The sequence below is a fragment of the Mus musculus genome, chromosome 12 (genome assembly GCF_000001635.26).
Source record: "Mus musculus strain C57BL/6J chromosome 12, GRCm38.p6 C57BL/6J".
NCBI lineage: Eukaryota > Metazoa > Chordata > Mammalia > Rodentia > Muridae > Mus > Mus musculus.
The window spans coordinates 30,846,393-30,871,153 of NC_000078.6; the positions used below are offsets into that span (position 1 = coordinate 30,846,393).

The 24,761-nt window shown below is 40.9% G+C and overlaps 1 long non-coding RNA gene across 1 annotated transcript; it reads left to right on the plus strand.

Annotated features, from left to right (window-relative positions):
• The first annotated feature begins 2,452 nt into the window (after window positions 1-2,452).
• Window positions 2,453-24,520, plus strand: Gm32320. Its single transcript, XR_381417.1, has 3 exons — window positions 2,453-2,499; window positions 23,297-23,484; window positions 24,266-24,520. It is a non-coding gene; the product is annotated as a predicted gene, 32320 (long non-coding RNA).
• The last annotated feature ends 241 nt before the right edge of the window (window positions 24,521-24,761 follow it).

The window sequence follows — 24,761 nt, forward strand, 5'->3', positions numbered from 1 at the left end:
CCAGACCTCCCTTCTGTCCTCTTCCCTCCATCCACATGTTGTCCTCCAACCAAATTTATATAGACGATATTCATCATCAAAAAATTGTATTATATTTTTGATTAATCAGATAACTTTCCTCCTTCAGCCAGATTAAAAAAAAAAAAAGAATAATCTTTCCTACTTAAATATGCATGTTGAAGCCTGGATGCTTAGTTTTAAAAAAAATGCGTTCCCATTTTATAAAGCTTATCTTCATAAAACAGTTTAACTCTGTCCTAAAAGACATATGGGTAATGTGGGGGTTTTATGACTTTGGTAAATTGCACCTGACAAAATAATGAGGATATTAAATCTGTGTCCTTGGAGAGCATGGATGCTGGTGTGGAAGGGTGGGAGAGCAAGTTTAGCCAAGTTTAACACACAGCCTTCTCAAGTATTCGATCTGACCTCTGACCTCTGCGGTTTATATTTGCTCGCTCTTGTGAATATTTTTTTGTTCTAAGAACAACTTGCCAAAAAAATGAGGGATATCTCTTAGGCATTGAGTGACTCTTGGAGGTCAAGTGTGCATGACTCAAAATTTGCATCAGCCAGACTGTCTTGGTGACTAAAGGGAATATGTCCTAGACAAACTGTGTTGTTGCTATGTCTGACTCCCTTCTGCAAAAGCCATGGAATTATTGACAGGAGATTCCTTTGTGAGGCACTTTTCTCAGTATCCTTGTGGCAATGAAATGACCTCACCACCCTCCTAGACCAGAGCAACTACATCTCAGCTGTCAATGCAAGTAATGTAGCCAAAAGTAGAAAACTACTATTAATGTCTTATGATCAGGCTTGAAAGTATATATGCCTGTTAGATTCCCATTCTGTTAATTGTCTTGGAAGTTTGTGTATGGAGGCACCAGGGACATTTTGAAAGGCAAAGCATTTCTAACATATCTGGGTAGCTACACAACTTTTAGCTGTTTACTCTGTCCAGCAGGCCAAAATTGTAATAGTTCAGTATGTGGTCAAAAGCATGTATTAAGTTTGGCTATCCAGAAGAGAATGAGATACAAAAACATGACTATATAATCTTTTTAAATTATTTTTGAGAGCATAATATAATTACATCATTTCTCCTTTCCTTTTTCTCTCTCCGAGTCTTCTCAAATACCCTCCTTGCTGTCTTTCTAATTAATAGAATGTATTTTATATATGCTACTGGTGTGTGTTTTCAGGGCTGACCATTTGATATTGGATAACCAATTGGCGAGCTCTTCTCTGGTAAAGATTGTTTCTCCTGCTCTCAGCACTTCAGAGTTCTATTGCCTGTAGATCTTCATATAGGGTTGAGTTTTTGTGAGCTTCCTTCCTCCGATATTAGCATGCTTAATGGTGTGATTCTTAGTCATTTTATACTTAGGCAGCCATGCTGGTGAGACTTACAGCAAATTCCCTGCTCCTATGGCTTTTACAGTCTTTCTGGTCCCTCTTCCACAGTGATCCCTGAGTCTTAGATGGCAGTACTTGTGCTATAGACATATCTATCTGGACTAGGCTCCACTGTTCTGTATTTTGATTAGTTGTGGGGATTTTTTTTCATAATGGCCTCCATCTGTTGCAAAGAGAAGTTCCCTTGATAAGGGTAGTGAAAGGACAAGCTTTCATGGTCCCAGAAGACCATGGTCCCATGGTTGTGCGAACTTCCAAAAGAGCAAAGCAACCAACAGTCCTGTCCAGCTATGATGCCTATGAACCATAGCAATCACCTGCATGGAATGATAACCACAAGGTGCAGTCATGGCACACAAATCTTGGTGATAAATAACCAACAGCTCTCTAACTAGACCTAAGGCCCACTGACCAAGAAGAAAATCATGCCTGGTAGTAAAGCCTAGCCAACTACCCCTGGTTAGTAACGCCAGACTCTACTAATGCCACTTTACTAAAGCAGCATAATCCATAAGTACATTCTAATTGTGTGTTCCCTATACTCATAGATAACTATATAGTTTTTCACAAACATTCATAGGTAATATGGGGTAAAAGGAAAGGGAGAGAAAGATTAAGAAATGACCCAATAACACAGAGAAAGAAGAACATTAACATCAGTCTTAGTTTGCTTTCTATTGCTGAAATAAAATACTACATCCAAAAGCAACTTAGGAAAGAAAGGATTCACTTCACCTATACTTCCATAAAGGGAAATCAGGGCAAGAAATCAAGACAGAAGCCTGGGGGGCAGAAACTGAAACAGAAGCCATGGAGGAACACTGCTCACTGACTTTCTAACCCAACCCAGTATCACCTGCCTATGGCTGGCACCACCCACAGTAAGCTAAGCTCTCTTAAGTCAATCATTAGTCAAGAAAATGTTCTACAGACTAGCCTACATATAATCTTAAGGAATCATTGTCTCAGTTGAAGTTCCACTTCCCAAGTAACCCTGTGTTATATTAACTTAAGAGTAAACTAACGAGGCTGTGGCTGCAAAGCCTCACAGTAGCTTGGGAGTTGGAGGCCCACAGAGAGGTAAGAAACATCTGGAAGCTGCTTTCTAGCAAGCACTGGATACTTAAACAAATCAATGAAATCCGATGGGATAATAAAGGAAAGTACTGTTATATGCCGACATTTAACTTCATTTAATAACCATAATTAGTGATTAATTGTATATATTTACTCCATTTTTAGAAACAAAGATTACATAGTACCATAAATTAACTTTTATAGATCATTACCTGAAGTAAAAGGAAAATAAAAATTATCTTAGATTTTATCTTTTATTGGAAAATATAACATTAAAAACTACTGGGGGAAGAAAGGCTTAAGAAGGGAGGGGTATGACAGGGGAAAATTTAGGGGGTAAAGAGCAAGGTTAACCCAAAGTAGGAGTTATGTAAAGCAATATGGACTATTACCTCTCAACCCAACACAGAAGAATATAAGTGAAGAGATAGTATAGAGAAAAGGAGGAAAGGGTATTAAAGGTAAAAAAGTTAAACAAGGATGAGGAACAGGAGGCTGGAGTAGTCAAGTTACTAACACTGAGGATGTATCTTTTTTTTTTTTAAAGAAAATCAAACAACCTTGTGAAACCCCACTGGTAAGTCAGCTAATTTCAAAATGCCACTCAAAAACAAGACTTAGAACAAAATGACAGTGCATGGGTGGACAAAGTCACTCCAAGAAGATACGGGTTATTCAAAGAGACTTGCTGTACAAGGCATAGTGCTGACTATGCAAGGCATAATCTATGAATTATTTCTTAATGAGATGCTGAGGGCTTCAAAACAACACAGCACATCGCTGCTACCTTTGGTTACCCACCATAACTACAGGGTAAGACCCTATTTTTGCAGGCCTGCAGGACACAGAAAACTCGATCTCACGGCAAGTAGCAAACTTCCTCTCTACTGACTAGCTTTCTCAGGGCCCAAAGATACTATGTAGCCTATTGGGGAAGAAAAGGCATAGATGGTCTTTCCTAACTTATCTAACCTTATACCCTGGGTTCTGTAATACCAATCTTCCAGGCAAGATGTAACTACTGATATATAGTATTGGTACATCTGTTATTGGGTAGCTAATCACTTTCTGATTGGATTTGACAGTCCTGTTCCTCATGAGGAAAATTTATAGCTAGTATTATAATCCTGGTCAAAAGCTCATGGCTGGGGAGGTCACAAATCCTCAGATAGATTTTGGTATTTTTATTTTATTAAATGTTCGTGTTACAAATTTGCCTTCTAAATATTTATGTTTATAGCCAGATACCTGCTCTCAAACATTGTTTAATTTCGATGGACAGCAATCAGTGGAGATCAAAGCACTGAGAACAAGACACTCGAAGCTTTCCCTCAAACAGTACAGCTATATTAACTCCACCACCACAGCTCAGAGAGCATTGCAAAGAAGGCAGAAAAACTGTAAGAGATGAAGGATGGGAAGGAGTGCTGTGAATTCCTGTCTTCTGAACATGAATGGCTGTCAAAATTATGATCTCACATCAGCTGTGGTTACCTGCACAAGACCGTAACAAAATTAAGCTAGCAGAAATAAATGAAATCGATAATTTCTAGTCCCTCCTCAATATTGAGGAGCTATTGGCAGTAGATAGTTAGTGGGAAGGGAGAATTATGCTTTGTGAAGATATGACTATGGTTTTCCATACTCTAATAGATAACACAGCAATACATGGGCAACATTAACTGGATTTAGTGATTTATAAGTAAAATGTGACAACTAAAAGCTAAAGAATTACCTCAATTCTAGGGATATTGTGCTTTTTGCATGTCAATATGTGATAAATATTTAGGTAGAAAAATCATTTCAAATCTAAGTTTAATTACAAGTCACTATCAGTAAATGATAACAAAGTAATGCTGAGCTCACACTCAGTCAGATTTCCTAACCTTAGTCCGTGGTCTATATTGATGTGATACAGTGGCAAACACTTTGTGTTTCGATTTTAAGGACCCATAAATTTGTGTTCATTTTACCATTAGAGACTTTCTTCCTAACTGTGAGCATGGTAAGGAATCTATACAGAACTGAAACCTCCCACGAGGAGGTTTGCTAATCTATTTGCTTAATGCATGTTTTCCTTGATATGACTAATTTCCACTCCTGTGAAATGCTCAACTGGCAAACATGTAGTTGATAGCTGTCCAAGTCACTCTGGCTTTGAGCCTAGACCCAACCTCTCACCAAAGGGAATCCAGGCTCAGTAACACAACAACCGCCTCACAGTTTAAAAAAAAATTAGCATTTCCTTTCAGCACACAGAACCAAACAGCACACTAAGAGGATTATACACCATAAGTCATTAGACACAGCAGAAGAGTTGCTCTAATCATATTAGTGTAGTTCCCAATAAGAAAAACAGTTACTATAATACACAACCCAGATGAAACCCAGCTCAGGAGAGATCACCTCAACAGATACATAAATTACATTTGACAGCATTCAGGATCCGTTTATGGTAAAGATACGCAACAAAGTAGGAGTGTAAGGAGGATTTCTGACATGCTGAAGTGCAACTAAAAAAGCACGGCAGACATCATGCTTAGTTGAGAAAGTCAAAGATCCTCTACAGCCTAAAAACAAGGCAGTATGTGCATTTTTATTCTATCTTCAGCACTGTGACGGACATCCTAGCAAGAGCAATCAGGCAAGGAACAAACACAAGAAGCACCAGTATCTAAATGGCATATGAAGCTGGAAAGCAATCTCTAATTGCAAAATCATAATTCTTTGCATAGAAAATTTTATAGAACACATAGACAACTACTAGAAATAATAATTTAGACAAATTTATGTTACTCTACCTCTAACATAAATAATCGATTAAAATGAAGTAATAATTTATTTTACAACATCATATATAAAAACGAAATACTGACACATTTAACTAAGAATTTAAATCTGCCCAAATAGGACAGATCTAGCCACCACCAGAGCCCAGGTATGCACCTGCCTTATATGCTGCCAGTGGGAGATTTAGATGCTCATATTGCATCAGACAAAATACAAGAAACTGTCTAATTTTAGATTAAAGTTCAATCTGTAAACTAGCACATTTGGAATCATGTCCAGGTGGAACTTCCTGCAGAACGTATCCTGTGTGTGCCAATGCCGCAGCCATCACACACTCTGTGATGATCCTTTTGGCAGGACCGGCAACGTACATGTGTGCCCTTTCTTCTGAGTGAGCGCAAATGGAGGCCTGCTGGCCTGGAGTGCAAAGTTCTGGCACGCATCAGAGCCAGATGAGGGACACAGATTGTGTATCCCAAGCAACTACATTTTAAAACATGTACAAAGTTATTTTTAACCTTTTACAGTCCTTTTTGGTTTTCAAAGTTCAGAGACAATATTAAATCTTTGCTTCTTTATTAAATTCAGAAACACAGATGAAGACATGATCTGCAAACTCTGAATACTAAAACAGTGGGTCATCGCCATTTTAGAGCTAACGACGGGAGAAGACCTCCCAAGAGCCAGGGCCGAGATTAGCCAAATAAGAAAAACAGCATCCCAAATCAGAGGCAGGGCGTGTCTGAGTCAGGGGAGGAACACAGTTGAGCGAGATGGCACTTTGGTTAGTTGAGCACATGTGAGTCAGGAGAGGAGCGTTCCTGGGTCAGAAGAAGAACACGGCAGTCAGGGTGTGTTACTGTGATCTTACCTTGCTTAACTGAGGAACTTAGTGAGATGGGGAGGTTCACACTTGAGACAGATTAGGGCTCACTTGAGCCGGGAGCCAACAGGCAGGCTGGTCCGTGGAGAATGCCATGGAAAGATACCTGTCCAGGCTTGGATCTGCTGCCTTTCTCCCCTAGAGCCATCTGCCTTCTGCCTGTTACTTCATACTGCTTACAATTCCCCTTTAAGTCTAGGGACAGGTCACACTTTTATCCCACTCCAGCGATGGCATCAGTGTGAACCTCGGCGAGTCTTTCTGGATGGAGTGTGTTCCACTGGTTGCCGTTGCACCTCTCCCTTCCTTCCCTACAGCATTCAGGAGCATTCTCTGACGAGCCCCCACACTGATCACATGGGATTATGGGGAAAGGATACAGTACATTCCAGAGACATCTTTCAGTCACAGAGTGACATATTCATCCCTGACTGTGCCTCCTTCCGGTATAATTGTCCCTAGTGCCAAACCTCAGCCTCCTTTGATGCTGTACCTCTGTGTCTGTCCTGCCTCTGAAAGGTGTCTCCTGTGCCTCACTTCCATGTCATCCTGCAGGCACTTCCATTCTACTGCCTTTGTAGAGCCAGCTAAAAAAGTGTTACTGGGGTCTAAATATGTGGTGGGAAGAGAACTAGGAGTTCCACCCTGCTATGTGGAACTGGACCCGTGAAAGCAAAGGTGGAGAGGAATTGTAGTACAGTGTAACTTGAGCAGTGAAAGCCAGCATCACACAACCTGACTTACCTTGCTGCAATGGCTTAGAAATTCATATTTGATGGGGTCACCTGAGGACTTCCTTTACTTAACAAATATGTACCAAGCCAGAAATACTGTATTTAAATATCCTGGAAGAAAGCATTAAATACTCCAAACTTTGGTTTTGTGAAGGGAGTGAGGGAAACCCATTTTTTTTATATCCAAGTACAGAGTAGATGTTTTTACTCATTTCATGTTGTTGTTTTGAGAATTTTCTTAAAGGAAAGTGAAATTTTCATGCAGCCAAGCACACTGACCTTGAGGCAATGTTCTGATACTTTGGTACAGATATCCATGAAGCCCCAATGCCAGTCTTACTCATTTCCTCAAGCAGCTATAACAAATTAATGCAGATCATGCTTTAAACAGCACAATTACTTTACAGTTAGAGCAGCGGCATCCACACTGGGCACACAGGCACAGCCACAGTGATGCAAGGCCTTGTTCTCTTTAGACCGTCCGTGGTACAACTTTCTCTTCCAGCTTCATCAGCACCATCCTGACTCTGCTAGATTCCTTGAGTCCCATCAGCCTCTCTTCCCCGCATTGCAGTTTTGTCTCCTCCTCTGCTCACATATGGATGCTTGTACCTACACTTAGAGCTCACCCAGAACATCTGGGATGCTAGATGAACTTCAGGATCCTAGCTGAATCACAGTGCAGAGTCCTTTCCATGTGAAATTCACAACTCTAAGGTCAAAGTCTGGGCATGTTCATGGATCTGGTGATCACAGGAGTGAGAGTGTCTCCATTTATACCCAGAACACTGCTGCATTCTGTTCAAATAGACTCACTACTCTCCTTCCTTTCAACACCATGGCCAGTACTTCAGCTTCACTGAAAGCAAAGGCAGCATGTGTTCTCCCATGCCCAAGTTCTTTCATCAACAGATGTTGCTCAGAATTCCCTATGTCATGTGCATGCATGCCTACAGTCATAGCCTGCTGTACCATAAACACCCTGCCAGTGCGTATCTCGATTTAGAACTTGGCAATGATGAGTGAAGGTACTGAAAATGTAAATATCACCATAGCATCATAATCATATAGCAGGTATAATCTTACCTTGCTATAAACTGTCAAACAGTTTCTAAAGTCATTAACCCTGCCTTATAATGTGTGAGAGTTCAAGGTTTCTACAACCACCTCAACCTTAGGCGTGGTGATTTGTTTTTTTAATTTTAACAAATGTTACCATTCTGTGAATTTAAGTCATGCCACTCTTTTCAAGTGTCTTTTCACATCTTTGTAGGACACAGGGTCTTCTTTAAGAGAATGGTGGTATAAGCTACTCAATGAGTGCTTGATGTAATTTGTATAGAAACCCTTTGTCTAATATAAACATTATGAATGTTCTCTGAAGTCTCTGACTAGCCTTTATATTTTTAAAATAATGTAATGTGAGTTAATTTTCTGATCTGTTTCTCACAAGGTAAAAACCTGGCTTATCTGAGGTGGCCAGAATATGCTCCAATGTGTTTTTCTATAGGTGTTTGGGGGGTTTTCATATAAAAATTAATTTGTTTATATGTACAGGGAGAAGTAGTAGTAAAGTTGAGCTTTCTACATTCTGAAAATCTAGGGTCAATTAAAACTATATTCCTCTGTCCTTTTATCTTCTTTAGAATTTTTATCATAATTCAAGTTACCTCCCATGTGGGTGTCCATTCTGAGGGAATAACAGAATCTTATGTGCTAGGACACATGGCTGCTACTCCCATCCTTGAGATAAGTCATCAAATAAGGCAAGGTGGTCTCTGACTTTATTACTACAAACTATTTGAGATATTCTGAGTCCTTTATATTTCCATCAAAGTTTTATTTAGAAGAAGCCCATCAGGATTTAGGTTGGCATTGTTAAGATGTTAAAACACCAACTTTTGGAAATTTCAATCCTTGATAATTTGAGTCTCTATGATTTAACAAGTGGCACATCTTTCCATTGAACTCGTCCATCTTGGATTTTATTTACATACCTGTACAACTTCTATATAAGATGCTCCTGAATATTTTGTATCAATTTTTGATCTTAATATAAAGTTCGTCTCACTCTCCATTTGATTGATCAACTATGTAGAGATACAATTAACTTTTTGTTTTGTATCTTATGACTTTGTTGCAGTTGTTCATTTCTTGTTTTTTTTTTAGTTTATTTTGTATATTCTTTAACTTTTTCTGTATGGACAATTATAAAATGAAAACAAAGACAGTTGTTTCTTCCTTTCTAATCTATGTGCATTTTATTATATCAAGTTTGATTGCACTGACTTGAAGACTCAGTACAGTGCTCACGTGAAGTCACAAAGAACACAGTGTCCTGTTCCTGGTTCCAGATGAAAAGCACATTAGCTCACTATGAAGGGGGTGTGGCTTTCTCACTAGGACCTTGTCAAACCAGGAAATTCTCTGGTAATCTTTTCTTGAACTTGCTGAAAGTTTACAAACCACAAATGAGTTTTTCATTTGTTTTCGTTTATTAAAATGTCCACGTAGCTTTCTGTTATAGTCTGCTAACATGATGTTTACAGAGATGGTTTTTCATGTTCGACAACCTTGCATTCCTGGGACCTATTACACTTGATAATGTTCACTCTCTTCCATTTAGCGTATTTAGACTTTGAGACTATGCTAATGAGCCATTCCAGCCTACATTTCTTTGAGGGAATGGTTTTGTCCTGCTTTGCTGCTAGAGCTGTGTGGACTCGTATCATGTTGGAAAGCACTTTTTCTTCTGTATATTCAGAAAGAGCTTATATAAACTTCTGTGGCTCTTACAGTTTTACTATTGTGCCTTGAAGTATCTTTGCAGCAAGGTGTTTTGATAAACTTAAATAACTTCTGCACAAAAGTTCAAAAATCTTTATTACCCTTGTGGTATGGTAGTTTTCTTGTTGCTATGACAAAATAAACACCTGACAAAATTATCTTAAAAGAGAAATTATTTAGTTTGGTTCACAGACCTTGGCTTTATTGATTCACAGTCAGGGTAGCTCCACCACTTTAGGAATGAGGTGCAGCTGAGCATTATGGTAGCTGCAGTGTGTAGCCAAAGAAGGTGGGTGTGTAGTGGGGAGGTTGAATAGGAGGGCAAGATTGTGTGTTTAGGGTGGGGAAGCACGTGAAAGAGAAACTTAATGTATGGAAGTTTATCAACTCATAGTAGACATGAAGCAGACTGTAGCATCGTGCCATACACATGCAGGGATGGTATGCCTCCTTCAGTTATTCTCCTATGGAAATACGTACACCCGCGCACGCGCGCGCGCACACACACACACACACACACACACACACACACACACATACTCTAAACTTCACTAAGCTATGATGCATTTCTTAGTCCAAATAAGTTGACAGTTATGATTAGGAATCATGCAATTGCTCAGTTTTCTTTTGTGTTAACTATGGTAAGCTTATCTACCAACATTCCTACTTTTTCTGTAGCTAGGAAACTTATTGGCGTAATTTTGTTTACGGTATCCCCATGTGGACATGGTAATGATTTCTCGTTGGTCATTTCAAAAACTGATAATTTCTATTATCTTATTTTCTTGTTAAGAATTTATAAATTGTACTATTTTCTAAAGAATGGCCTTTTTAGTTAGCTTTAGTTTCTATTTGCCATTCTCTTAGGGTTTTTTTTTTATTATTTTCTATATTTAATTAGGTTGGGTTTAGACGATACCTTTCATTCCCCTACATTGTTAAGTGGAAACATAAAACAATTTTAAGTTCATATTCTTTTACTACTGTTAATCTTTAAAGTGGTGTGTTTCTACCTAAACACTGGCATTGCTGCATTTGTTTGGATACAGTTAAAATATTTTCTAATCTAGTTTTTGTCATTTACCCCTGGAGTTACTTACAAGTATGTTGCTCAAGTCCAAGTATGTGGGAGTTGTATAATTTTTTTCTTACTTCTATCACTTATGGAGAACAGCATGTTAATCATCTCCACCATCATTTTAGATTTGTCTGCTTCCTCCTTGTTTTTCCATCTTTTGAGTCTCTGCAAATAGAGTCATCATTATTGTGACTATGGCATCTTCCTACAGATCTGACTATTTTGCTATTTTAAGATTCCCCTCTTTAATTGTCTCTAAGGGGCATTGACCCTAATTCTACTCGGTTTGGACCAACTAGGACATGCCATTTATACTTATTTCTTGGTATATTGTTTAGCTGACTTGTGGTTTTGGTTTGTTGTTTGTTTGGTTTTGTTTTTGGTCAAGTCTCTTAAAGAGTATTTAGCTACAACTCATGGTTTTGCCTGCTCTGATTATCTCCGCTTTAAAGTAAAAATAACTTACATAAATAACTTACGTTTAATACATCATTGCCGAGATTGTATTTGAAACCTGGAACCCTAAGGCTGCCTTGCTCATTCTGTTTTTCTGATATGTGGGATTGATGATGCTCCATTGGATCTTGTTAGCTCTCAGCTACCACTTGATTCATCAGGCAGAGCCCCTAACTAGCTATGGCCATCCACAGACCTTCATGGTTCACAAATAACCAAGAGACAAGGTAACCCAGCCCACGCCAGAAGTTTCACATAACCAAACTACAAATTTGTGGGCAAAATTAAATGTTATGGTTTGAATGTGTAATGTCCCCACGGGCTTAAGTGACTGAACACTTAATTTCCAGCTGGAAGTGCTGCTTTTGGAGACTGTAGAAGCTTACAGACTGGAGGCCTGTCTGCCAACCATAAGGGTGGGATTTAAGGATTAGAGGCCGGCTTTTTTCCCTCCTGGCTATGTGCATCCTGGTTCAAAGAGATATGAGAAGAAAGTTTTGCTGCAAGATTCCTCTGCCATGCTTTCTCTGCTGTGATATTTATTTAAACAATGGGGCAAAAGTCAACCTTTTCTCCCTTACGTTTCTTTTAGAAGTTATGCTGTCAGGATGAAGCAAAGAAAAGTAACTAATGTACTTGCATAGCCCAAACTAATTGATTTGCTGTGTCACTGGCTGCTGCGAAATTAATTGATTGTACCAATATGCCTGTGTCCAATTGACTCACTTTTAATTTAATCCAAATGTTTCCTTGCCTGAAACTTTCCCCACATTATGTATCCACTGGTCATCTGTTAAGCCAGACTCTCACTAATTTCTAAATGTTAGATATGATTTACAAGATGGTATTTTGAGACTATTGACTTCTCAGATACCTGCCTATCTTCAAGAGAAGCTGTGTCCTTTAGATCATCCCCAGTTGCCCCCTTCAGAGTTCAGATTTTCCTTTGATTATATTTATTTTTGATACATGGTTTTATTAATTATTTGATAATTTCACATATGTGTATACATTTATTTTGATCATATTCATCACATTCTTCCCTGATTTCTTCCAGATACACTTTCCATCTCCCCACCATTCCCAAATTTGTATCCTCTAATTTTTATTAACCCTCAAGTCCACTTTGTGATGCTCATTCACTCACGGGTGTGGGCCATCCACGGGAGCATTGTAGACCTTCTGGGGACCAAACCTTTAAAGAAAACTAACTCTCAGTCTTCTCCCAGAAACTGTCAACTGTAGCTCCTCAGTTATGGGACTCAGTTATGGGAACCACCCTCCTTCTGTGCTAGAAAGTTTCGTTGTTGTTGTTGTTGTTGTTGTTTGATCTTATACAGGAACTCACAGCAACTGCGTTCATGAGTAACAGGAGTGGCCCTGTCATCTCCTGAAGTCACTTTTGCTGTGGTACTCCCTAATTTTGAACTCTTATGATCTTTCTACCCCCTCTTCTGCAATGGTATCCAAGCCTTCAAGGGGTGTGTAATATACATGTCCTCTTTTGTTTAGCATTCCATAGCCACTTAGTCTCTGCACTTAAACCAGTTGTGAATTTCCTGGTAACCTTCCATCCACTGCACAAAGAAGCTTCCTTAATGAGACTGAGAGCTGCACTAATCTACAGATAAGGGGACAGTTAGCAAAATAATAGGAGATTTACCCCAGGGCCTACTAGCTCCTCAACCATAAATTCTTGGTGAAAATTGTAGTTCCAGGCATGTAATTTTTCCTATGGACTAGACCTTAAGCCCTATTTAATAAACAAAAAAAAAACAGTTGGTCACCCTCTTGTTGCTTTAATGAGCATCTCTTGGGAGAGGGGTCATTTTTTAATTAAAAATAGTTTTATATAATATATTCAGAGTATGGTTTCCCCTCCCTCAGCTCCTTCCAGATCTTCTCTACATTCTCATCTACCCAAATCTAAACGTTTTCTTTCTCACTTTAATTAGAAAACAAACAGGTATCTAAAAATAATAAACAATATGATAGAATAAATTCAAACAGATTAGAATAGAACAAAACAAGCAAACAGAAAAAAGACTCTCTCCCACAAAAAAAAAAAAAAGCCAGGGAAACACATATAGATGCAGACAAACACACACACACACATACACACACACACACACATCCCATAAAAATGCAAAACAGGAATCCGTGACATATAAGCAAAAGACATGTCCTTAAATCACGTAGTCCACAGGTAAATGAGCTTCATTTACAAAGTACCTTCTGGTCCTCTGAAAGCTCGCCCGTAGGGAAGAAGCTGCCTGGTCAAAGTTAACTTGATGTTTCCACATCCTGTGATCATTGTAAATAATGTTATCAGCAATAGTGTCTCAAGTTCTGGTGAACATCTGACAGCAGTGGCACTATCCTGTATTGTTTTGAGGGACTCTGGATCACCCCCTAATGACAACTCCATGGGAAGCAAATCACATCTGACACTGGGATTTTCACTTGGCCACCTGTGGCTTCTGGTAGGGACATTGCTCCTTATGTAGAACAAATATAATTAAATTCTTCACGTATACGTATATGCATACCTCCTCTACTGTACCCTCTGCTATCTGTTCTTGGCTACTCCCCCTCTTTCAAATACAGAGAACTTTCCAATATTCTGATATCCCCTTTGTAAAACAACCAAGGTTCCCGTCTGTATCTGCCATATCTGTTATTGAATAAATATAGAAGTAGGGTCTAAGTAGTACTATAAAAAGTTAATGGCAGTGAAATACACAGAAATAGGTACGCATTTCCAGATTCCGTTAAGTTGCTCTTAACATTTTCCCAGGGAAAGGATGGTAACCATTTGCAAAAGTGTTGGTCATTAAACCACAAATATCCAAGAGTAACAACTTTGTGTGTTATCTCATAAGCACATGCCATCAATATGTTTCAAATTCTCTTCTTCCCCACACAGAGCTGGTAACTAACAGAGCTCTGCCAACCCTGGGCAGAGTCACTGAATCTGTTGTGACTATGGTAAGGAAAGGAGGCTCCTCAAAAGCAATCTTCAAGATGACAAAAAAAGGAAAGAAAACGCGTACATTTTGGTAACACCTTTGAGCCCAGTAAACTCTTTCTAATGTAAAACTCACGTCTCCTAAGAGGACATAGAAATCTAGCATACCGGGCACTCTACGAGGCTGCTCTTTTCTGCATGCCCTTGCTCGCTCAGATCACAATGTTTTATTTATGGGAACTCTATATAAAACTTGCAAAATTAAATAAAAACAAACAGATATGGTGTGCCTGTGAGTCATGAGAGCTCAGAAATCACCAGCACCCGCTCTGGGTGAGTTTCTGAGTCTTACCTTCAGAAGCAGTTCCAGGTAGACATGAAAAAGCCGTTGCTCTTTCAAGTAATATAATATTTCTGTTGGACTTGACATAGACAGAGAGTCTTCATTTCAGCATAATGCATGCTAGGAGGCCTAAAATGCTGTTTTCTGGCTTCTAAATCTACAAACCATGAATGTTTATGCATCTGGATGCAAGAAAAAGGCTGGGATATTAGCTGAGGCTCCAACAAGGTCTTCCTCACCAACTGGCTTTCGGGAAGAGGTGTCTCTTTATCCAGCCTTTCTCACGTTGCCTCACCATGACCTCAGAACTTATACCAGGTGAACAGCCAAAGACTGAATTCCTTCTTTATCTTTATGAAGGTCTACCGGGATCATTTTAGGTGGTTCCGTAAAGTCTGCAGTCCTGAAGCAAGTCCTAGTAGGAATCAGTCTTCTTAGACACTCGATACTACTTCTAGAAGTTTGTATGACGTAACAAGTTGCAAAGTCCCCACGAAGCATAAAAACCACACTGGCCAATAAGTGCCATTCAGGAAAAGCAAAACTTAGCTTAAGGCAAAGGTGATTCCAGCAGCATGCCCCTAAGGGGTATTGATTCCTTTAGGTATGTTGCTGCTTTATCCTGAACACCTTCATCTTCCTCCACTTCATCTAAAAACGGAGTCTAGCTGTGGACAAATGTGAACTCTAGGGAACTCTAAGGACAAAAACAAAAACACTTCCTTGTACACATGGTCCTGGGAGCAAGCAGTTCCCAAAGCACGGCCAATTCTGGGGCTACCAAGGAAGCACACATCCACATTACTATCATGTCAGCATCTAGAAGCTAAAAGCCCACGTTCCCCCAGTCCTTTCCCCACAGGGGCTCCAAAAGCCAACCACCAGATGCTTGAAGAGACCCTTCACTCTCTAAAGTTCTATTGCTCAAAATATGTTCTGGGTTAATGATACTGTTTGTTCAAGTCAGACGATTTGGTATGTAAAAACTGGGTGTCACTGTTGTCACGGAGATGTTCAACCAAAAACGAAATGTTTTCCCCAGATAGTCTCTGTGAATCTCTGGGGACTGAGTGCTGAAAAGGAACCTGGGGACTCTGGTTGAAGTACATAGGAGTTCATTTTGAAGTATCTATTGCAATAAGCTAAAAATAAAAATAAATTGCATGGTAGCATGTCATGAAACATAAATGAGGGGGCATCCAGAGACCCAAAGTGGTAACTTCTGAAAGTCCAGTGCATTTTCATGTGTCAGTTTGGTAAAATTTAGATACTTAACATGTTTTAAGTTTTCCCTTGTAACATAGATTTTTGACCTGAGTGAGGATTCTGATGCTGAGTTGAGTTGGATGGAGACTAGACTCCTTGTTAAGAAGTTTTCATTAATGAAATAAATAACTTCATTCCTATTGCTCAGTAGCTGGGCATGATGAACAAGGAATGTGACACATATCTAGGTCTCATGGGCTAGTACGATTCAGGGTTTGAACCACGGGAGCTCTAGTCTCACTCAGGCAGTCCCCTTCCAAGTACCTTACCCACTGTCCCCAGTGTCAGTGGGTAATCAGTCCTATTTAGGACATAAAAATCTTCGTCTATACTGATCCAAAGTCTCAGAGGTGAGTGCCATGAGAATAATCCAGCTTAGCTTCTTTGTGACTGACTGCAAATGAGCTAGCATGATAGGACCCACCTCCACTGCACATGAACCAAAAGAAAGACTACAGAGAACAAATATCATTTGCCACCTTGCCCAGAAGTACAAAGTCGAGATTCTCAATGGCCTTGTACCAAGATACTTGGTACACATACTTAAGTCCAATAGCACCCTAACTGTAAGGAAATGTTGGAGCCTTTCCTCAGCAGAGAGAAATTCATGATCACTGAAACACTGGTTTGGTTATGGCCAAATCATACCTCTAATATGGACCATGCCTCCTAAAAGCCTTGGAGACGAGAGGAGTGGAGAAGTCTGCACTGCTTCACCAGCTTAGGGACACACAGAGACAGCTATGCAGCTGGAGTGGCACACTAGGACTAGGAAAGCAAAGAGACCAGGAACTGGGAAAATCAATTTCTGTTTCTACTTGAAGAGGAGAACAACTCAAGTTTATGAAAAAGAATTGAGATCCATTTTATCCCAGAGTTGGAAATTTCATTTTTCTTCTTCTCAAAACGTAGCAAACTTTTTTAAGTGTTCAGGATGTGGTTTTAAAAGGCACAAAGCTGTATAGTAACAGACTCAACCTCAACAGCGCTTTACCAAATCTGCTGAGTTTGAAGAGAGAACTCCAAGGAAGGGTGAAGATGCCAAATAGTTCTTGAAAGCTTCAGTCCACAATCAAAACAGCACAGATAAGTTTCTCCTGTAGCTGTCCCCTAGGCTTCTTCCAGTTCCCCTTCCAGCAGAGTCCTTGAAATCCCAGGTAGAGCACTCCCAACAATGACGTTATGGTGTGGTCATCTAAGCCTCAGAAATGGGTTCTTTTTATCCACTAACTTAAAGAATAAAATGGTAGGAAAAACAAGGTTTCTGTGCTCAGCCAAGTTTTATGGAAAGCAGAAACATCACACACACACACACACACACACACACACACACACACACACACACGGAATCTCATGGAAGCACACAGAAACAGACTCCCCACACGTGAGGAGAGCAGCTGGACAACACCAACTGTCCCTGTGGGCAAAAAAGAAAACTCCAAGTTGTATGTGTAAGGATGTAAGGTTGACAGGGTTAGATATGGGAGGAGTTTGGATAGTATGGGATAATATGATCAAAATACATTGTAAGAATATTGAATTTAATTTATTGAAAGAAGGTCTATGAATATAAGGCTCAAACTGCTCTGATTTACATTGCATATGAATTCATACAAGTGATAATACATTAATGTTTTATGTGTTAAAATTTCATATACATATAAAATTATTTCATATACATAAACAAATAGGCAGATTAGATAGGTAGATTAGAAGGAGAGAGAGAGAGAGAGAGAGAAGGAGGAGGAGGAGGAGGAAGAGGAGGAGGAGGAGGAGGAGGAGGAGGAGGAGGAGGAGGAGGAGAAGGAGAAGGAGAAGGAGAAGGAGAAGGAGAAGGAGAAGGAGAAGGAGAAGGAGAAGGAGAAGGAGAAGGAGAAGGAGAAGGAGAAGGAGAAGGAGAAGGAGAAGGAGAAGGAGAAGGAGAAGGAGAAGGAGAAGGAGAAGGAGAAGGAGAAGGAGAAGGAGAAGGAGAAGGAGAAGGAATTCCGTTAGCCAGCATGTGATGTGCTTGCCGACTGGACTTCAATAAATGTCCAAGGCACTATACCCCATCTTGCCTAATTCAAGGAGTAGCAATGCTTTTGAAAAGTCTGGATTTCTCCTCAGCTGTGCTTCCTCGAGTGCATGGGAACTTCAGAGCAAAGTAGGTGTGACAGCCTGGCCTACCTTTGATTAATAGCTCAGTCCCTTGCTTGGTGCCCATGGGAAACAACTTTGCCGGGATATTTGATGTGTCAAGTCCGATCTAGAGTGGAATCTCACATTTTCACAGGCCTCTTGTAATTAGCATGTACAGTATCAGTTGTGTTGGCCAGGAGGGTGAGGGGCTGGATTGTGCCAGGTCCTTTACACCATGCAATGTTGTCTGGGAGGGCCTGGCTGGCCCCTTTCCAGCCTTCCTGCTGGCTCAGTGTGTTGTTTACATCTGGGTGCTTTTCCTGTCACTTGCTAAGCCACCAGAGGAGGATGAAAAATTCTAGTACTGTTGGTGCATAAGATACCTGGCCAGGGTCCAGAGAAATGGCCAGTGGTCTGCTATGCCACATGATTATGGAATTCTGCCTTTATTTGGGAACCAGAAAGGGTACAAGCAAGAAGAGTGCAAGCTACAAGCAGGTCTGAGGATGATCTGTTTGGTTTGTCCTTCGGTTTGGTGCCAATGAGCAAAAAGTCTTATGAGCTTTCAGAGCCCTTGCCCTTGCATACGTTCGACAGATGTCTTCCAATATAGACATAATGCTGTATGGCATAGAGCTCATCTAATCGGTGTTCCTTAAACATGTACATATAAGGGCACCAGATCCTGGCCAGCCTGTCCTTCCTATCAGGCTGCAGACACTTGACAATTCACACTGAGATATTGAGAGGAATGTGTGTGCCCTGGTGTGTTGCATTGTGACTGGGAAATTCACTTAGCAAAGACAAGAAGTGAGTTTTTACTCGTTTTTGCTTCTTGAAACAGGACTATTTCCCTCCCCCCTACATCAGACTCTGCAAGCATCTGGTTGTTGTTTTCCTCTGAAAACAATAGAAAAATTGGGTTTCTTAACCTTCCCCTCTCACATTATCACAACTTCAAGCATGACTTGAGTTTCAAATGTATGCATTTCTGAGTGTGAGGGTTTATCTCTTTAATGCGAAGCTGATAAGTTGTGAGGGGCGATGGGAAGAAGCTTGAATCCTAAGGGGTGACAAGCCAGAAACAATTTCCTTCCACAAAGATAGGAAAACTCTTCTGCCAAAATGGCAGACACATCTCCTCAAGTGGATAAGGACTTACGTGATAATCATAGTCTCTGACTCAATAACACTTTCACAGGCAATTTTTCTATTAAAGAGACATGGCAGAGACAATGCAAACAGGCCTCTGGGGGCTGATATGGGGACATGAGGGGGTTAGCAGATGGAAACACATCTCCATCCCCTAGTGGCCAGGCCTGCTTCCTGAGATGTCTCCAACTCCCCTATCTTTGCATCCTTTATACAGAACTCAGATGTAAGGCCAGGTAAGCCTCATGTATCAGAACCAGTCTATAACCCCTTGGCACAGCCACACCCAAGCCACACAACCAAGCCTCTTCCCAGAGCCTCTGGCACAACAGGGCTGATGGTAACAGATGGTTTTGATTCTTTCACAACAAATGCCTTCGCTCAGTGAAAACCTCAGAGTGTCCCCTCGTGTGGGTTGACAGGTCTGTCTGTGCAACAAAGTAGTTCAGCTAAGCAATGAGAAACAGCATTTACTTTGGCGAATGATGACTCATAGTAAATGCACAGAGCATGCACAGAGGAAGGATAGACCAAAGGGACCCACCCTCCAGTTTCACAGTGAGGCCATAGGCCAAGCTCCTGCCAAGAGTCAGATGTGACTCAAAGCACGGTGAGAACTATCTTACAGCAGGTGGCTCACATTGCATGACAAACTCTCCAAATCCTGTGCTTTATGTTTCTCCACTTGGCTCAGAGCTCCAAGTCTTCTTACCTGATGTAGCTCAGCTGACCTAGCCTATTTTCCATTATTCTAGGATAGAAACTAACTTTTCTCCCTGTCTTTTCAGCTCCTATGACTGGTGGGCACAGCCATTAGTTTTCAATGCATCCATATGTAATTTTCTTTTGATGTTCTCAGACCAAGTGGGTGGTAAAAGCAACCAACTCTTTCCACAGCCCCCATTTCTGTCCTATTAATATCTCTTCACCAGTGAGTCAAAAATAACATTACAAGCAGATTCCATAATTTAGATTTTAAGCATTATAAAGTACTCATGCAAGAGACATTTGGGGTCCTCTACTGCAAATGCAAACTCTGGGCATGTAGGCTAGTCTTTGGCTGCCATTTTCTGGTGGTCTCAATCAAAGGAAATCTCTCTTCTAGAATGTATTTTAATCTATTAGCCCTTCCAAATAATCTTTTGGGTGACCTTGTAGCATTGTTGGAAAGCATTCTATGGAAACAGTCTTCAACATCACCTAAATAAGCAGCTTTGATTTGAAAGTAATTAAAACTTTCTAATTGAAAATATTCCCTACAGACTTGTTTAAAATCTTCATTCTTAATTAGACAAGAGTATTGACTCAAACATTCAAAATACTTACTACATGACACTATATTTTAATCACCCAGCTAAACAAGGCAGTACATCAAAAGCAAACCAGTTCTGGGCTGGCTGTTCTGATACCTGCAAAACGAAACAAAACAAAACAAAAATCACTGAGATTTCTGAATCTCATCCATGGCATTCACAGTCGCAGGACCCTGTGGGCACCACCAACAGGGTTATAAGCCTTTGAGAATCCCAGATACATTCGGAGGAGCTATAAGATACTTGTGGTAGATCAGCATCTCTGGTTTTCCCAGGAATGACTGGGTATAATAGAACTTTGTCTCTGGCCAGTGGAGGCACATGCCTTTAATCCCAGTACTCAGGAGGCAGAGACAGGTGGATTTCTGAGTTCAAGGCCAGCCTGGTCTGTACAGTGAGTTCCAGGACAGCCAGGGCCTCACAGAGAAACCCTGTCTCGAAAACAAGAAAACAAAAAAGCAAACAAACAAAAAAATTGTCTTCCTTCCTGGTGCTAATCAGGTAGCTGTATTACCTGGCCACATTTGGTCACACATAGATCGCACTGTATTGCAGGAAAATGTAATAAGATTCATAAAGGAGGCATTAGATACCCATACTTTTAGAGGGGGGGGAGTGGAGGAGGAGGAAGAGAAGGAGGAAGAGGAAGAAGGGAAGGAAGGAAGGAAGGAAGGAAGGAAGGAAGGAAGGAAGGAAGGAAGGAAGGAAGGAAGGAAGGAGGAGGAGGGAGGGAGGGAGGGAGGGAGGGAGGGAGGGAAGGGAAGGGAGGGAGGGAGAGAGAGAGAGAGAGAGAGAGAGAAAGGCTTTTAAGGTTCACTTTTCCTCTTCACCTCTCACTTCAAAGGCATCCTTTACTCAGATCCCATGGAGAAAAACTAAATAAACTAAATATCAGATAAGTAAACTTAGGATCAAAAGAGAAACCAAAGCAACATCTCATTCATGACACAGGTATATACAGTCCAGAGGAAACTACCCCAGCACCAGATGAGGTCCATTCCATTACAAAGAACAAAAGGACAAGGAGGACTGGCTACTGCTGTACCTATGCTGGTGACCTTGGTACCTATGCTGCGAAACTCTCAATGTGTTTTCAGTCCAGGAGAAAACCCATCCCCAGTATAAGCATTAGCAATAGGATGTTTCCAAGGAGAAGCAGATTCAACCTTAGGTACCACCAAGCCGGGGAACTAATAGGGTTACAAATCCACTGTGCATTTCTGGAAACTCCCTACTGCCTCTGCAGATATGGGGGGATGGGCCTATTGTGGACCAACTCCCAAGCTCTGTTTGGAAATAGAACACAGGCTCAAACCTAATATTATGAATAAAAGAAAGAACAGCTTAGGTTGGGATGTAAATCTCAGAGAGAAGAGTGTAGAAGTGGGCGATCCCCCCAACAGTCCTGCCTTCATGGACAGAAATGCATTATCTTATTGGACTTTGCAATCTTTCTGTTTTCTTTGGATTCCCCCATGTGCATTCATATGCAGATCATATATGCATTCGTGAGACACTCAATGCTACCTTTTTGACAGAGCTCCTGCAGGGTTAACAGATCATGCAGAGTCCCCTAGCTGACATGAGAATTCCACGGATAAACATAGACCTGAATGCATATTGCTCTTCACAATTCCTTTTACTTCTTAGCTGAGCTAAATTGCAAATGTTTACAAGCACAGAGTTTGTGTTCTGCTCTTCACCAGAACAGCATGTAGCTTAGTGCAGAGTCCAGATACGAATTAAGACACATTCATAACCAGGTAGTATAAGTCAGGCCATGAAATAAGAATGAAAATCTGCAACTACCTGGGGTGAGGAGGTAGGGTCCATCTCCAGGATGAGTCAGAGACCTGGAATAAGGGAGGTGACCGAGATTCAATGCAGGTGACCTTAACTGTGACTCACTACACTGGGGATATGGAACCTGAAGAGTCCACCTCCTGTATGTAAGCCAGGCAGGACCCCCAGTGGAGTGATAGAAACACCAACCCACCCACAAAATTTTCAACCCAAAATTTATCCTGTCTATAAGAAATTCAGGCATGGGGGATGGAGCAGAGACTGAGGAAATGGCCAACCAATAACTGACCCAACTTGAGATCCATCCCATGAGCAAGCACCAATCCCTGACACTATTAATGATACTCTGTTGTGCTCACAGACACGAGTCTAGCATGGCTGACCTCTGAGAGGCTCCACCCAGCAGCTGACTCAGAAACAGTCACCCACAGCCAAACAGTGGATGGACCTTGGGGACTTTTATGGAAGAATAGAAGGAAGGATTGCAGGCTCTAAAGGGGATAGGAACTCCACAGGAAGACCAACAGACTCAACTAACCTAGACCCTTGGGGCTCTCAGTGTGTGAATTACCAACCAAAGAACATACACTGGCTGGACCTACGCCTCTGGGCACATATATAGCAGATATGCAGGTTGGCCTTCATGTGGGTCCCAACAACTAGAACGGGGGCTATCCCAAAAAGTTGTTGTCTGTATCTGGGATTTGTTCTTCTAGCTGGTCTGCCCTGTGTGACCCTAGTGGGAGCGGAAGCACCTAACCTTGCAGAGACTTGATGTGCGGGGGTAAGAGAACTACCCGGGGCGGGGGCTACCCACTCAAAGGAGAAGGGGAATGGGTATGGGGAAAAGACTGTGGGAGAGGGTGACCAGGAGGAGGACAGTGAGCGGATGTAAAGTGAGTAAGTGAAAAATAGAATAAAATTAATTTTTTAAAAAAAGGGGGAAAAACATAAGACCATCTTGTATAAAAGCTGTGTATACTTTACCATGTCTTACACAGTAGTGAACACAGTTGAGACACTTGGGTCACACACATCTCCAGGCCTATGTTCCCTGTAAGTTTATTTCACATCTTCTGATTCATTCCTTTTGTCTCCTGAATTCTTAGAATGTCATTCAATCCTGATTCTTTGTGGCCTTGGGACTTGACAAAGGCTCTGCATCTGAATCTCTCAGGCTGTTCTGCATCCTATACAGCTTCACATTTCTGCCCAGTATTTTGTGTCTGGTGTGTATGAAAATGTAGCCATCTAAGATGAAGCTGGGCAAATGTGTGTGCTACCAGAGTTCTGTGAGGTAAGTAAATCAAGTCACCCCTGGAATATAAGAACAGTCGTTTTCAATGTGTAGTCAAATGTATTCAGGACACTGTTATCCAAACTGAGATTTTAAATGTTAAGAGCTAGAGAAAGTACCCAGAGAGGTACTTTCTTTTTTAAAGGGGTCTGAAGCCCCATAGGAGGAATATCAATATGAACTAGCCAGTACCCCCAGAGCTCCTTGGAACTAAACCACCAATCAAAGAAAACACATGGTGGAACTTGTGTTTCTAGCTATATATGTAGCAGAGGATGGCCTTGTAGGTCACCAATGGGAGGAGAGGCCCTTGGTCCTGTGAAGGTTCTATGCCCCAGCATAGGGGAACACCAAGACCAGGAATGGGAGTGGGTGGGTTGGGGAACAGGGGGAGAGGGGAGGGGGTAGGGGATTTTGGGAGGGGAAACTAAGAAAGGGGATAACATGTGAAGTGTAAATAAAGAAAATTTCTAATAAAAAGGGGGGAAAAGATTTTTTATGATTGAGCTAATATTCATACTTTTGAGCACATAGATGATCAATTCTTAAGGCTAGCACTTGTGGCTTCTAATCCACTTGTAGGAGGATACTCCCACAATCCTCCTGAGAGACAGACCAAGAAATAGAGGACAGGGAGATGGTATGTAAATGTCCTGTAGAGAGCATGTGCCTTTAGGCCTGATGATGCTTTATGCTTTCCACAGCCCATTAAGTTCTCTTCCATTCCAAGAAGTGATTTTCCTTTCATATATATCATCTCAATTTCTATTTCTACCACCAGGCTTTATTCTCGGGACACCAGCATCTAGATCTGCAGTCAGGGCTGAGCATGTCCAGCTCTTTTCAGATAAGCATTCCTACTCTGAGATTCCGGTTTTCCTCACTATCTGTGATCTAGGTGCCAAATTTGAAAACTGTGGCTTTCTCCTCTCCTCCCTCCTCCTGGTCTATGCCTGGACCTACAGCATCCCTGCCCTTTTCATCTGTTTATTTTCGTTATTGTTTCTCAAACTGTAATAAAACTATTGATCTTCCTTCCTTACAAGTATGTTTTTAAATTCTTTTACTAGCAAAGCTAGAACTCAAAGGAAAACCCTAGTTTCCTTTGTATTAGGAAGTGAAGGGGAGAGAGGGAAGAAAGGAAAAAGAGAAAGAAAAATATTAAGAAAACATTGGTTTTTGTTGACCACGGATTTGCAAACTCACACTGCATAATATCAGGTAGTAGAATCAGAATAGAGTCTGGTTCAGGTTTCTGAGGTACTAAGCACTCAATC